This window comes from Neolamprologus brichardi, chromosome 23, assembly GCF_056152115.1.
Source record: "Neolamprologus brichardi isolate AB-2024 chromosome 23, ASM5615211v1, whole genome shotgun sequence".
NCBI lineage: Eukaryota > Metazoa > Chordata > Actinopteri > Cichliformes > Cichlidae > Neolamprologus > Neolamprologus brichardi.
This window is the reverse complement of record NC_142125.1, coordinates 8,064,180-8,077,643: the sequence shown is the minus strand read 5'-3', so window position 1 is coordinate 8,077,643 and position 13,464 is coordinate 8,064,180.

Here is a 13,464-nt window from a genome sequence, read left to right as displayed (position 1 = left end):
TTGAACCGCATTTCAGAGCAGTATGTGGAAACATGCAAATAGCATTGACGCACCAGTTATGAGGATCCCACCATGCAACATAAAGAAACTGAAACAACATAACTGTGTATTTGCTTTAACGTTGTCAATTGCTTTGATATTAACTACAACAAAATGCAAGCACGGACCCAGAATAGCCAGTGAAGTTATGTTGACTCAGTAATGGCACATCACAGGAAATAAGTACATACAGCTACAGCTGTGGTGTGTAAAATTAACATGTGGTGAACATAAAAGCGTTGGAAAACGTCACCCGCTTTGTCGCTCTTCCTCTGAGCTCTTCACTCTTTCCGAAGGTTTCGGTGAGGTTTTCTTCTCACATAGAAATTTCTAAATCAACAAATAACACGGAAGGACAGAGTCTGTTGGATTTATGAACCTGTTTCATCAATGTCTTTCTCTATTAAATGATTTCTGAGGAAGTGTAGATGCTGCTGTCCCTGCTTTCACTAACCTTCAGTATTTCCATCAATTTCCAATGTAGCAGTTTTCAAATCACTGTTGTTAGTTACAGACCATCTGTTTATATATCAAACTATCCAAACACACTGGTGAAAGCAAACTGAATCTCTCCACAGCCAAACCACTTGTAGGTGTTGACATAGCCTACAGCCACTCCAGTTTTATTTGTTTACTGGAGTGTGCTGTTTGCACTGGTGTGAAAACATATCAAGTACAGTGTTTGGCTCCAGTCCTGTCTTTTTCCCAAGGTTACCTTCTTTATACAAACTACTTCCTTCACAAAAGGCTACTTTCATCTTGCTTTCCCAGTAGTTTTCTCTCCACAGGTGTAACAACTCTGAGTTAGGTCCCAGGGCAGATTTTCTTTCCAGTACCGCCACTGGAGCAATCGATCTTCTCTTATTCTCTCCCTTTCTCTCTCTGTAACTAACACACTAACACACACACAGAGTAAGTGCAAAAGCAATATATAGCATATAGCAATTCTCAATATTATCTATAGCATCATTTTAGATTTGATCAGCACCATGGACAGCAACTAGAGTCAGCAGTTAGGGGAATGGACATATTTGTCTAAGCTTATCCTAAAAACTCACACCATCTTCTTCAAGTAGACTACCACAAGCCTGTGATCAAAGACTGGAAGCAGTGGTGTGTTTGATAAGAAGCTAAGATAAATCAACTGGAACTAGTTCTCTGCATATAAGTACAAGAATTTTAAAACAAACCCTGAAATCTGCTGGGAGCCAATGTAAAAAATATAAAATAGAAGCAATGTGAGTTCACTTACTAGAAAGTGTTAATAGTCTGTCAGTTTGTATAGCGGGGAGGTGAGAACGAGATGATTTGTTTGAGCTGGTAATGGGCATTGCAGTAATAGGCACAATGATACAAATGCATGAATAGTTTTCTCCAGTTCCACTGAGGAGACTATTGCTCACAATTTGCAAATGTTACTTAACGGTAAGAAACGGGAATGAGAAATAGATTTTACATGTAAGCCAAAGCCCAGAGAGGAATCAAATATTGCATGTGTGTGTATTGCAATATGTGACATTGCAGATGAGCAAAAGGAAGCAATCACTTGACTGATGTTTGGATGTAATTCAGGAGGAGCTATAATCACAGTCTCAGTCTTCTTGGAATTTAAAACAAGATCATTATTAGACTGCAAGTAACCAGCCTGGATTAAGCAATCAACAAGGATGGACCTTCTGCTAGCGAAGCTTGAAAGAGATTTATGACTGAATGTCATCAGCATAAAGTTGGTAAAATGTCCCTAAAAGATTGAATGATTCCAGCAAAAGGAAAAGTATAGAAAGAAAAGAAAAAGAAGTGTAAGGCAGGTCTGGGTGGTTGCTAGTGCTTATGGAAAGCACAAGAAATAAACCACATGCTGTCATAGAACTGGACAAGTCTTTTAGATGCATAGTGCAGGAATGAGTGAGCTTTTACAGCTGAACACACCAGGCCCAGGCGTAGCTCATGCAGCTATACATGCTCTGATCAGCACCTGCAGGACAAAGCACAGCACAACAAAAGAAAACATACACTTAGTACCCACATGGCCCAGGGGTTTTTACAAATGGGACTTCGACTGCATATATTATATTGACTGATTATATATCCACAAAAGCAAAAAATACACTTTGTTCACTGTAGTTATTTGCAAGGTCACCAAGCCCAGGTGATCCGTAACATTAGGGGTAGCTTTGTAGCACTTGGGAGGCCAGTAAGCTGTGCCTAAAAGCCAGCATGCATGTCAGCAGGACCCCTACTGAAACAAAGGAACAAAAACAAAAGCAACATGTTAATATATTAAGATCAGCTCAACACTGAACAGCTGTGGCCAAATATACAAATGTGTATTTTTTTTTTGCTGGACCATTCTACTCATGTTTATTGGATCAAACATGACCCTTTCTTTTATTTTACTAAGTACATGTTAATAATTAATAAGTGCATAGAAAAAGTGTTTAAGAAGTGTCTGTCATTATCTATTGTCTGAAAAAAAAAGAAAAAATGTGAGTATGTGCAAGGAGTGCAATCTATTTTCCAGCTAATCCACCACTTTGTGAATGATTACTCACTAATAGTATGGTTAACCAGTGTTTTAGTTCTGATGACCATGCAGCATGTGGGCAACACCTGAGAAAAAAAATCTTCAAAAGGTAAAAGCAAATGTCCTACATGTCACTGAACTAAAAGCATTCAGAGCATAAATGCATTCAATAAGGCTGCAGAGTTTTCTAAATGTATCTTTAAATGTTTTGAATATACATGAAGGTTGACTAACCCATGCCCACTGTGCTAAGCCATTAAAATCTCTTAATGTAGTGCCAGACAAGTAGAGAACCCGTGCATTCAAGGACATGCAAGAATAATGGTATTCTATGCAACATTAGTAATGTACACAATAATGTGAGAAACAGACTGCTGAACCAAACCACACAAAGACAATTTAATTTGTCTCATTTTTTTTTATAGAAAAGATGAACTATAAGGAAAAAAAGAATAAAACAAATGTGAATATATCCAAAGACGCATTGTAATAGCTATTTGTTAAAAAAAACAAAACAAAACTTGCTAATCAAAAGGGTCAAGTCAAACTAATAAAATAGCTTTTACATACATAAATACACTTGTTTACCTTATACACTAGTGCAGGAGTCGGCAACCTGCGGCTCCGCGTGGTTTGGGAAAATAAATTATAAGTATTTAGCTAAAGTGTATTTTATTTATGTTAGTTCTTTTTTAACTTGTAGTTCTAAATTGTAAGATTATTGTGATATTGAAATATAGAAATAAATTTATATTCTATTATTTTTTTCATTGCTCAAAGTGTCACACTCGCGGAAGCCGGTATACCCGCCGAAACGCCGTGCATTTATCGAGACTTTCAACCCCAGTTAGGCCAATTATGGACCTTCGGATCCACATTATGTCAGCAGCTGTTCTCCACCGTGAACTATGTTAAAAACAAACACAGCTCACGCCTCACAGATGACAGCTTACAGTCCTGTGTAAAGATGAAAGTGCCTTCGTACAGCCCCGATTTGCAGACGCTGTGCGCAGAGGTTCATGAGCAGAAGTCCCATTGTAAACATACCACGGCAGACCCGACGATGTTTCCGTGAACACGCTTTTCTCACCTCTTTAAGGCGGCGAGGCGTGATTGCGGGTGCCGCTCAGGTGCGTCCGCCTCCCCTGCAGCGGCGATGCAGACCACGCCCCGCCACACACATTAACCAGGTGAAATACACATTTAGGCAGAATTTTGCAAATATCTATTTTCCTGTTTTTTTTTTGTTTTTTTTTTAAGCAACATAGTGCTTTTTTTCCCAATTATTTTTTCAAAGCCAGGTCAAGGCTCCAAAAGCCCAAAGGCGACATGAGGGTGGCGGCTCACAACAGTTTTTGTTTGCTACATGAATCATTTTAGTTCAGCTGGGTGTCTTTCCTTTTGTTATATTTTTTCGAGTTCAAAATGTGTTAATTACATAAATAAAATGTAATTTTCTCTGTAGCACTTCATGGATTTTATAAGCAACACAGCTTAGTTTTTCCACACAAAGCATAAAGGTAAAAACAATATATACAGTGTTATCTTCATTTGTCAGATGTCAAAACATATTTGCGGCTCCCAGTGTTTTCTTTTGCGTGGAAACCGGGTCCAAATGGCTCTTTGGGTGTTAAAGGTTGCTGAGCCCTGCACTAGTGTTTGATGTTTATGTGCTGAAAAAAACAACTTTTTTAAATGGCCACATGATGGAACTATCCCTACCAAAAGCCTTGGATTGTAACTTCCTTGTACCTGAAAAAACTGGCAGTTGCCCAGTGATTGCACGGAACTATTTCGCATTCAGTGACAAGTAGTTGCAGGAACCAACTACTGGCTCAGAAGTGGAGCATGCAACATCCTTAACATCTGGGTGATTATTTTCAATCTTAAGGTGGCTGCACTGATCGCCTGAGGGATGTACTAAGAAGATAGATTAATGGTTGAGCAAGGTTTCTGTATCACAAAAGCCGGTCCCTTTTTATCTACTATATCACCATGGTAACTTATTCTGAACACATTACCTGGCCAGGAGCAGGTTATGTTCTGACTTTCAGTTTAAAATTGGCAAGAAGTGCCACATTTTCAATGAATCTTTCATTTAGAGTGGGTTTTAAGCACAGTAAGACTTTCCTCCTGGGGAAATATGCTTTATGTGTGCAAGTTGTTTTGTTAAGCCATACCTTATTAAAACCACAGAATGAAGCACTGCATGTCATGGCAAAACGGTATTGCTAATTAAGCTGGTGATGCAGAAAATGTAAAAATGCAAAACTTTGTACTTTGTGCTGCTGAGACTCTTTTACACTGGTGAAATTGCAGCTACTAGAACACAGAACACACTCACAAAGAATACCTGTTCAGTCAATAAAATCTATTTTAGTTTGATCTGCTGACAAAGTGTTTTCAACATCTCTTTGATTCGGCTATGAGACAGCAAAAATCAATGTTTAAATAATTACAATTAAAAGTTTCAGAGTTCTAATGTACAGCTGTCACATTACAAATAAATGCACTAAGTGATAAAATAATTAACTAAGTCTAAAATCTTTATTTTACTGTGCTAAGAGCCCAAGTTTAAGGATTTTCTGCAGCATTAATCTGTTTTCCTATCTGTAGGAGTGTTATATTTTTTGTCATAGTTATTTTAGCTTAATGAGAAAGTTGATAACCCGTTTTGTGATATTCCCAAATGAAGCTTTAGGTTATTTGTAAACAAAGACAGATTTCCAACAATTTCCAACAAGAGTCAGTCTGCAACAATGGGAGTGTAACAAAGGTGTTTTGTTACTTGTTTACTGTAATTTCCATCTTTGTTATAACTAATACTGGATGCATTTCTGGGCACATTTACACTGTACTTAGCACCCTGACAACTCTTAAATGCTTATTGTGTCCTATAAGTGACCCTGTGTTTTGTGTTTAATTTATATTTCTTAAGTATTGTTATTCATGGTTTTAGTTCTTTTCAGGTTATTTTTTTGTTGTTCTAGCTTCTAGTTTCGGTAAATGTGCCTTCCCTGTGTCCGTGTTATGTCTACTGTGGGCTTTTTTTCCTGTCCCACAGTTCATGCCTCTGTCTCAGGGTCAAGTCTGCATCTCTGTGTTATAGCTCCTGTTTTACTTTGACAGTTTTTGTCTTTTGTCATTGTATTCTGCTTTGCTTCCTTAGTCTTGTTAGATCTGATTTGTCCCAGCTGTGTTACCACCTGTTCCCCATCCTCTCATTGTCCTGTTTGTGTATATAAGCCCTGTGTTTTCCTTTGCTTTTTGTCTTTTATGCTGTGTTTCCAGCCATAGCCAGGTTTACAGTTTCTGATTTGTTTTCTAGTTGAAGTTCCTAGTTTAGTTTTGTATTTAATGTTATTTTTTTTCCAGCAATAAAAGCTTCCTTTTGAATTTATTTCTCCGTCTTGAGTCCTGAATTTGGGTCTTTCATCCTGCCTGCCACACAGCAAACTCTGACATATTGATTATTTACTGAAAATTTTAATTATATGCATTCCAGGCACTTGATCATCTACTTAGTGTATGGTGGACAGATGCTAAAACAATGAGATTGGCCCCAGATTAATTGTTTTTGTGCAATTACTGTGAATATGAGTGCTGAGTTTTAGTGCAAACAAATTTTTTTTGTGTGTGTAGCAATCACTTACCTCTTTTCTCCTTTGTGTTCTCTAGGATGTTTGTGCAAATGTGTCCCTGAGGGTCTGAACACTGTTTAAAAGTTCTGGGAGAGACCAAGGAGGGTTGGATGGGGGTGTTTCTTGGTATTTGTAGGTTGATTGTGTCATTTTGGAACAGGTCTCTTGCAAATGAGACATTGGATCTCAATGGGACTACCTGTATAAATAAATGTTAAATAAAAGAAAATTAATGTTTTAAATGTAAATATAGGTTGATGAATAGATTTAATATATATATAATATAACATATAATTTTTTTTATCACCAATTGTCTTTTTGGGAAGGTTTGGAAACACCCCAGGTTATGAGGAGGATGTGGCTTTTCAGCACCTGGGTATAAAGTGCTGCCAAATGCCAATTAGGGGGACTTTAGTTTGATGCTGGTAGAGGCTACCAGTGCTCCAAAGAGCTTAGAATTGTTAAGCTGTAGAACTGAGGCTTGGATAAATCAAAATAACAAATTTGGGCTGTGCTGAATCCTGTGTCCTGCATGCAGTGATTGGACCTTTGCTGCTCAATGGCAATTTGTCACAGAGAGCAACTCATCTGGGATGTGTCTCTTTGCATTAGGGAACTTGCATCAGGGAACTTCTGGTTCTACTCATGTATAAAAGCACTGCGGATATAGAAGACTTCCTGAATGTGTAAATCTGTGGTTCTGGATGGACTGAATCTAAGTACTTAATGTGAATATGTGTGTAGATGGCAACAGGTTTCACTAATTTATCACAGCTAATCACAAACATATTGCAGGCAGTATGTTTGTGATACATCAAAGTCACTTTGCCAGCTGACTGCAAATGATTGCAGACCTGGTCCCTATATTTAAAGCAACCAATCCAAAAGCAAGAAGAGTTCACTGCAGATGGCCGCAAAAATTTAACTTGTGCCACTGACCCCAAGTATTGTTTTCCCTAGTGTTACTGTAGTGTTAAGTTCTACCTTGGCCCATTGCCTGATCATACAGGAAGTTTAAGTGATGTCTGTGGAGCAGTTTTTGAGCCCGACTCCGAGCAGAGGTAATTAAGCTCTCATGTCTGACACTCATTGTTGGGCTGTTGTGTGTCAGATGTGCTGATGGGATGTGTGCTGATTAATGTGAGTGGCTTCCCCCGCAGAGATGTGCAATTGAGTTTGCTGTTTTACATAATGAAGTTCCATTTTGAATTGTTGTTTCTGAAACTTAAAGCAGCCCAGTTTCCCATTTGTTATGCAACACAAAATGTAGACAAGGCCTACTTCCTTTAATTGAAAGCTTATGAGTGGTGAGGAGCTCTGGGTTGTAATTACTGGTTTTCTTAGGACTGTTTTAAACCATTTTTTATTATCAATTTATCTGTCACTTAAGAAATCATTAGCTTTAAAAGTTATACAAATATTGAAATGCCCATTAGAAGTTTCAAGGGAACAGTGTAATGTGTCCTTCCTCCTTTTTTTTTACAATTAGTCTAAAATTCAGAGACCCTCAAGTCATAATAGAAAAAAGTCAACATTTAAAAGCTTGACAAATACTGCATTTCTTTGTTATTTATTCATTACTACACATGAGTTTTCTGAGGCCAAATTCTGGTGTGTTTTTAGGTGTCCGCGGTGAGAGCTTGGCTCAGTATATCACTATGTGATTTTTATTCTATGAAGTCAAAGATGAAATGAGAACTGAAATACAGGCTACGCACACTGTCGACAGCATCCAAGTCTTTGATGTTTTAGTTTTAGGGATTGGGGCAAAGACGGGAAAATAAAACAGGAAATAACAGAAATCTATCTCTCTGTCTCTAACAGTTTCCTCTAGGTGTAGCAGTCATTTGATTGGTTACACTGTGAAAGGCAAGTGGAAGTCAGGGCCAAAGTTTTAATAGTTGGAAGACATTGGAAAACTGTTTATAGTGGTTCAAGGTGGAACAAATTGATTCTGTAAATGTTTGGTGGCCCTGCCTGCATATGAAGCAACCAACATGGTGTGGTGTGCATCTAATATTGTGGTGGCTAAACTGCAGCGCTTATATGAGGGCTTTTGTTCCATTTACAGAATTTGAAGTGTAGATCTCTGACTGCATATATTATACAGTTTTACTCCTGTGGTCTAATACTTCTCTGGTTTGTACCTTTGTCTGCTTAGACAGAAGCCAGTCACTGGATGTGATTTGAAAAGGCAGGTTGCTTGCACTTTGATCAGATTAGATTTTTTTCTGATAGCCACTATGCTCATCTTTCTGTCTGATGTTTCTCCTGAGTAATAAATCAATTTACCTGTGACATACAGTAGTTATTTGTCTCGGTGTAACAGTAGCACTTTGTTCAGCAAATTCACTTAAACCTGTCCGCTGTATTTTGAGGGCATTTTTACAGACACCGTTGACCTGATGAACCCCTTGCTGTTTATCCAGAGCAATTTCTCATAAAAGACCGTCCCTGAGCATTTGCAGAGACAGAGTGTGGCACTATTAACGAGCAGCACTCAAGCTGCATTTTCAACACAGTCAGTGAAAAGGTTAGAACTCCTAATGCACATCAAATTATCTGATTTACAGATTATGTAACTCAATTTTCCCCTAAAAAGAGATTTTATTATATGCAGCTGATATTTAACAGTTTATTTCCTCAAATACCTTTGCTGCTCTTTCAGTATGTATGTTAACAGATTTGCTGCGAAGCATGACAGAGAGCTAAAATGTAGTTTTGTCACCTTTCTTAGTAAAATAAAAAAAAAAATGCATGTAAGCCGATGATGAATTTCCTACATTTTTATTGCACAAAGCTCACTTGACGTTTTGATTATTCTCAGTGTTTCAGATATTAGCCTGTCATGTTTTACAGCTCCTGAAGCTTAATATCTCCACTTTAGATCATATTATGGATTCCCTGAGAAGGAACTGAATGGAGTGCTGAGACACACATTCAAAAGCAGACTACAAATAATTGGCTTCTCTTTGAACTAAGATAGCGACATTACCACAACAGAGGGAAAAGTCTTAAGCCAGGAAAAAGGTCAGTATTGCAACTGTTATCCTAACTCTGAGAAGATGACTGATTTATCACACAGTCAAGCAATAATTTATCTTGCAAAATGGGAGCTATAGAATCATTTCAGCCTGCAGTTGCTTGAGTCACAGAGTGGGTGATAAGCGCCCATCAATAACGGTGCAATATGCTCTTCACTGATAAAAGGTTTGCAGAAATAGCGAAACAGCAACATTCATGCTTTGTGTGTCTTGCTTTGGAATCAATACAGTCCCTTCAGGGGTTCTGGTTTCCTTCTTCACAATGTTCCAGATGGTTGTTTTTTTGACATTTTCCTCTGTTGAAGACTCCCCACATTGGAACTCCCAACCTGTGTCAGATGTTATATCGGCAAGAAGCATTCGTTCCCTGAGCTGGTTTTTTATTTTTGATCGAGACTGTGTCTCTATGCCAAACTCTAGGGGGAGTGACCTCATGACCTCAGAAATCTGGTGCAGTTAACTTAGAGGTTACTGGTGAGATCATCAACAATTAATTGGATTGAATGAAGCAAGAAAGAAAGAAAGAAAGAAAGAAAGAAAGAAAACCTAAATCAATGACTCCACAATATATGTATTCCAAAACTGAGATAAATCAATACAAATATCCTTTAGTTGTAGTTACAGGGAAGGTGCTAGTGTATGCTGATCATAAATTGTTTGCTAAATGGTTGGCATTTTCAAAAATACTCTTGCAGATGATTTGTTTATCACTGTAAGCTGCCCCCAGGGGAACTGTCGGCAGGTTTTCATTCCAATCATTCCAACCAGAGACATCCTCTGCACTGAAGGGCAAGATAATCAACAAACGTACCCTCAAAACAATATTTAGTTGAAACAAAAAAGGATGGGAAAGAAGCTGCGTGATTTCCTACTCAGATGTATTCCCATGCAAATGTATGTTGCTGCAAATCTAAAACACTGTAATCGTATTGTTCTACTAACAAATGGCCTTGGTAGGTAAAACATGACACTGGTGTCCTTCAGAACAAATTTTGGACTCCTTAAATACAGAAAGCAAATGATAATATACACACACCAGAATGTTTGATACACACAGCTCCCCACCAGGGAGAAAGGATCACCTACCTGCTGAATTTTAACACCAGCTCTGTCATTCCTTACTTGCCTTGGCTTGATAATTTATGTATGACCCAGCTTAGGAATAGCATAGACATAGCATGAGGTGTGAGTCCTACTCCTACCACCCCCAAGGCCAGTACAGAGCAATTAGCGAGGCTACACAGCAGCTTTATTTGCTTCGGAAGTAAGCAATGCCAGAATAACAAACATCTTAAATGATCCTTCCCTTCCTTAACAAAGAAAGTAAAGAAAAATTCTCTAACCGAAGCTCTTACAGTAACCATTGAACAAGAGGGGAAAAAGTATTTTTTTTAAAAAAGGGCTTCTCACTCCTACTCAACTGCTGCAGTGCAAAATATGTACAGTTTATAAATGATTACAATTCAGCATTTACACTCTCAGGCACACACTCTGCTGCTACTTCTAGAATCCGCCGGTTCTGTGATAAAACCTTCACAGTAAAACATTCATTACTTGTTTTCCTATTTCTATCTCTTTTACTGCTTCTCATGTAGACTTTGTTACCAGAGGAAGTGCGTGAAACTGTCTGAAGGTACATTAATCTTTTTTCTAAATTACAGTGGTTTTAAAATCCTCACATCATTGAACCCTGTGCTGTTCCACAACATTTTATATGTTTTTCACTTGAATGTCACTCAATAATGACATGTTCCCATGGCTGCTGTGTTAATATTGCTCTTTTTTATCATTCGGTAGGGTTATTCATTTATTTATTTGCCATTAGATTATCATGCTGCACGGACCAATATACTTTTTCCTAATTTCCAAAGATGCCGTTGATTAAAAGGGGTCTTGGAGCGCATTCATTACTTCTGTGGAACAGCTATATGCCACTAATTCCACTGAATCTGTCATGCTTGTGCACACAATCTGTGCTGTGCCTGTGTACCCCGTTTCATCAGAATGCCAACAACCATTTGCCAAAAGATGATCTCTTTAAAATACAGACGCTTCAGTGAGCTATTGGAAGTGACAGAGCAGATAGCCTTATTTTGTTTGTTGGACATTTTGATGACCTTTCAAACAACTTCACACACAAAAGAAGCTCCTTCGGCTGTTCATGCAGCAGCTTCTATTGGTTGAACTTGCTGATCAAACATCAGCTTTTTGTATGTTGGAGTATTTGGTGAGTTTTGGACCTTGTGACATATTTGTTGCCGATGGAGAGAAATAAGAAAAAAATCATAGCAAAAACAGCTTTTATGAATGTCAGAAAAATCAGTGTTATTTGTTCAGCAGTAGTAAATTATCAGGGATTGTCATTTGTATGAAACTACTAGCAGGCGATGGAAGCAACTGTCATATGTATGAACCCAAAATGTGAAGTCACATGCTTAATACTAGTGTGTGTGTGTGTGTGCAGAGGTCATTAGACATTTCTTTATATGGATTTATTCTCTGGTTGGTTTCCCTCCTCTCATTAGAGGAGCAGTCTTTGGATAAAATGCAAGCTGCCACCCAGAGGATTTAGCCAGACAATGTGCACACTTCTTTCATAGTTTCCCCTTTTCTCATGGGCTCTCCCTTCATTGTGGTGTTTTGAACAATGGTGCATATTTTAGACCGATCCTCATAGACCCCCTGGAGTGTAGATGCTGGTGGTAGCAGTATTCTCTAACTGACCAGGAGGAGGTGGAAATGGTCCTAGCACAAATGAAAGTCACAGGCAGAATGGAAAAAGAGCACTGAGACTTGAAGCACATGGAACAGAGACTAATTAGCTTGGAGAGAGAGATGCAAGTAAATGAGCCTGCCAGAGCGATGGTGACAAAATTTAATTTGACAGCGTGGGAAAGCCAAAGCGATGTAAAGAATAGATACTCAGGAATCCAGGCAGACGAGTGAATACAGATCTGTCTCATTGTATTTACACGCAATCATAATTTCGATTTATTGAAGGTTAATTTTTTTTGTACTTGGAAACCAAACTGAACAATTTAAGCTGTGTACAGGTAAAAGTTACAGCAGAGTCGTCATGTTGAATTGCAATTAATTGTACAGGAGTTCCTAATAAATTAAATGCCATGTTATATTTATTAGTTATTGCTAATTCTGTTACGGTTATTGAATACGGTAAAAATCATGAGGTATTTAGTTATTTATTTATTTATTTATTTTATTTTTTGTTTCACACATGGTACAGCAGTAATTCATTCCCATACACAACCTTCCTTTCAATTAAAGTAACACTGTTTCCATGCATGAAAAGGAGCAGGAAGAAGAATAAATTCTTATTGATACCTGCCCCCTATCTGTGATAATACAAGTAGGCAACCAAAATTACACTCTGACAATTTTCTACACATAACAAAACAAAACAAAGCAAACAGAACAATATACTCAACAATGAGCAATACCACTAAATATCAAACTAAAAGGATCATTTTTCTACAATTAAATTCTATTCTTTTCAACTTCTTCATATTGGTTTATCATTTTATTCTCATAGCAGATTTTAAATTGAGAAACATTTGTACAACACTTAAGATGATCACTGAGAGAATTCCAGTTCCTTATGCCTATGACTGTTGGACACATTTGCCTTTGTGTGGTTCGAGCAAACCGGTGCTTAAAATAAAACTTCCTTCTGCCGTCCCCATTTTCTGAACACAATACAAATAAACTTTGTAACTTAAGAGGTAGTGTTTTATTTTTTGCCCTAAACATAATAGTTAAAGTCTGTAATTTCACTATGTCTTCTAGTTTTAATAATTTCGATTTTATAAACAAATTAATTTATTGTCCTGAGGCATCCTTGAGCTTTCCGCATGCTGTAAAACTGTTTGCACTTTATTTGGACATCAATTGATCCATCCATCCAACCAACCAATCAATGAACAAACGAGCCTACCCAGAGCGTAAACCACGCTGCTAACATCCCCATCTGCAGCCAATTTAGAATCACCAATTAACCGAAAATGCATAATGACAGATTTTAATTGATCTGCCAAAGGCAATTTAGAGGTGCTCTTATTTGTGCAACTTGTGATTTATAAACCTAACCAATTACCAAGAGGAAAAAAGCGTTTTCAAGCTAATTTTGTTTCAACTACAGTGGATAAATATTAACAAGTCACTATTTACAAAGTTTTCTTCAGTATTTACAAGTATAAGG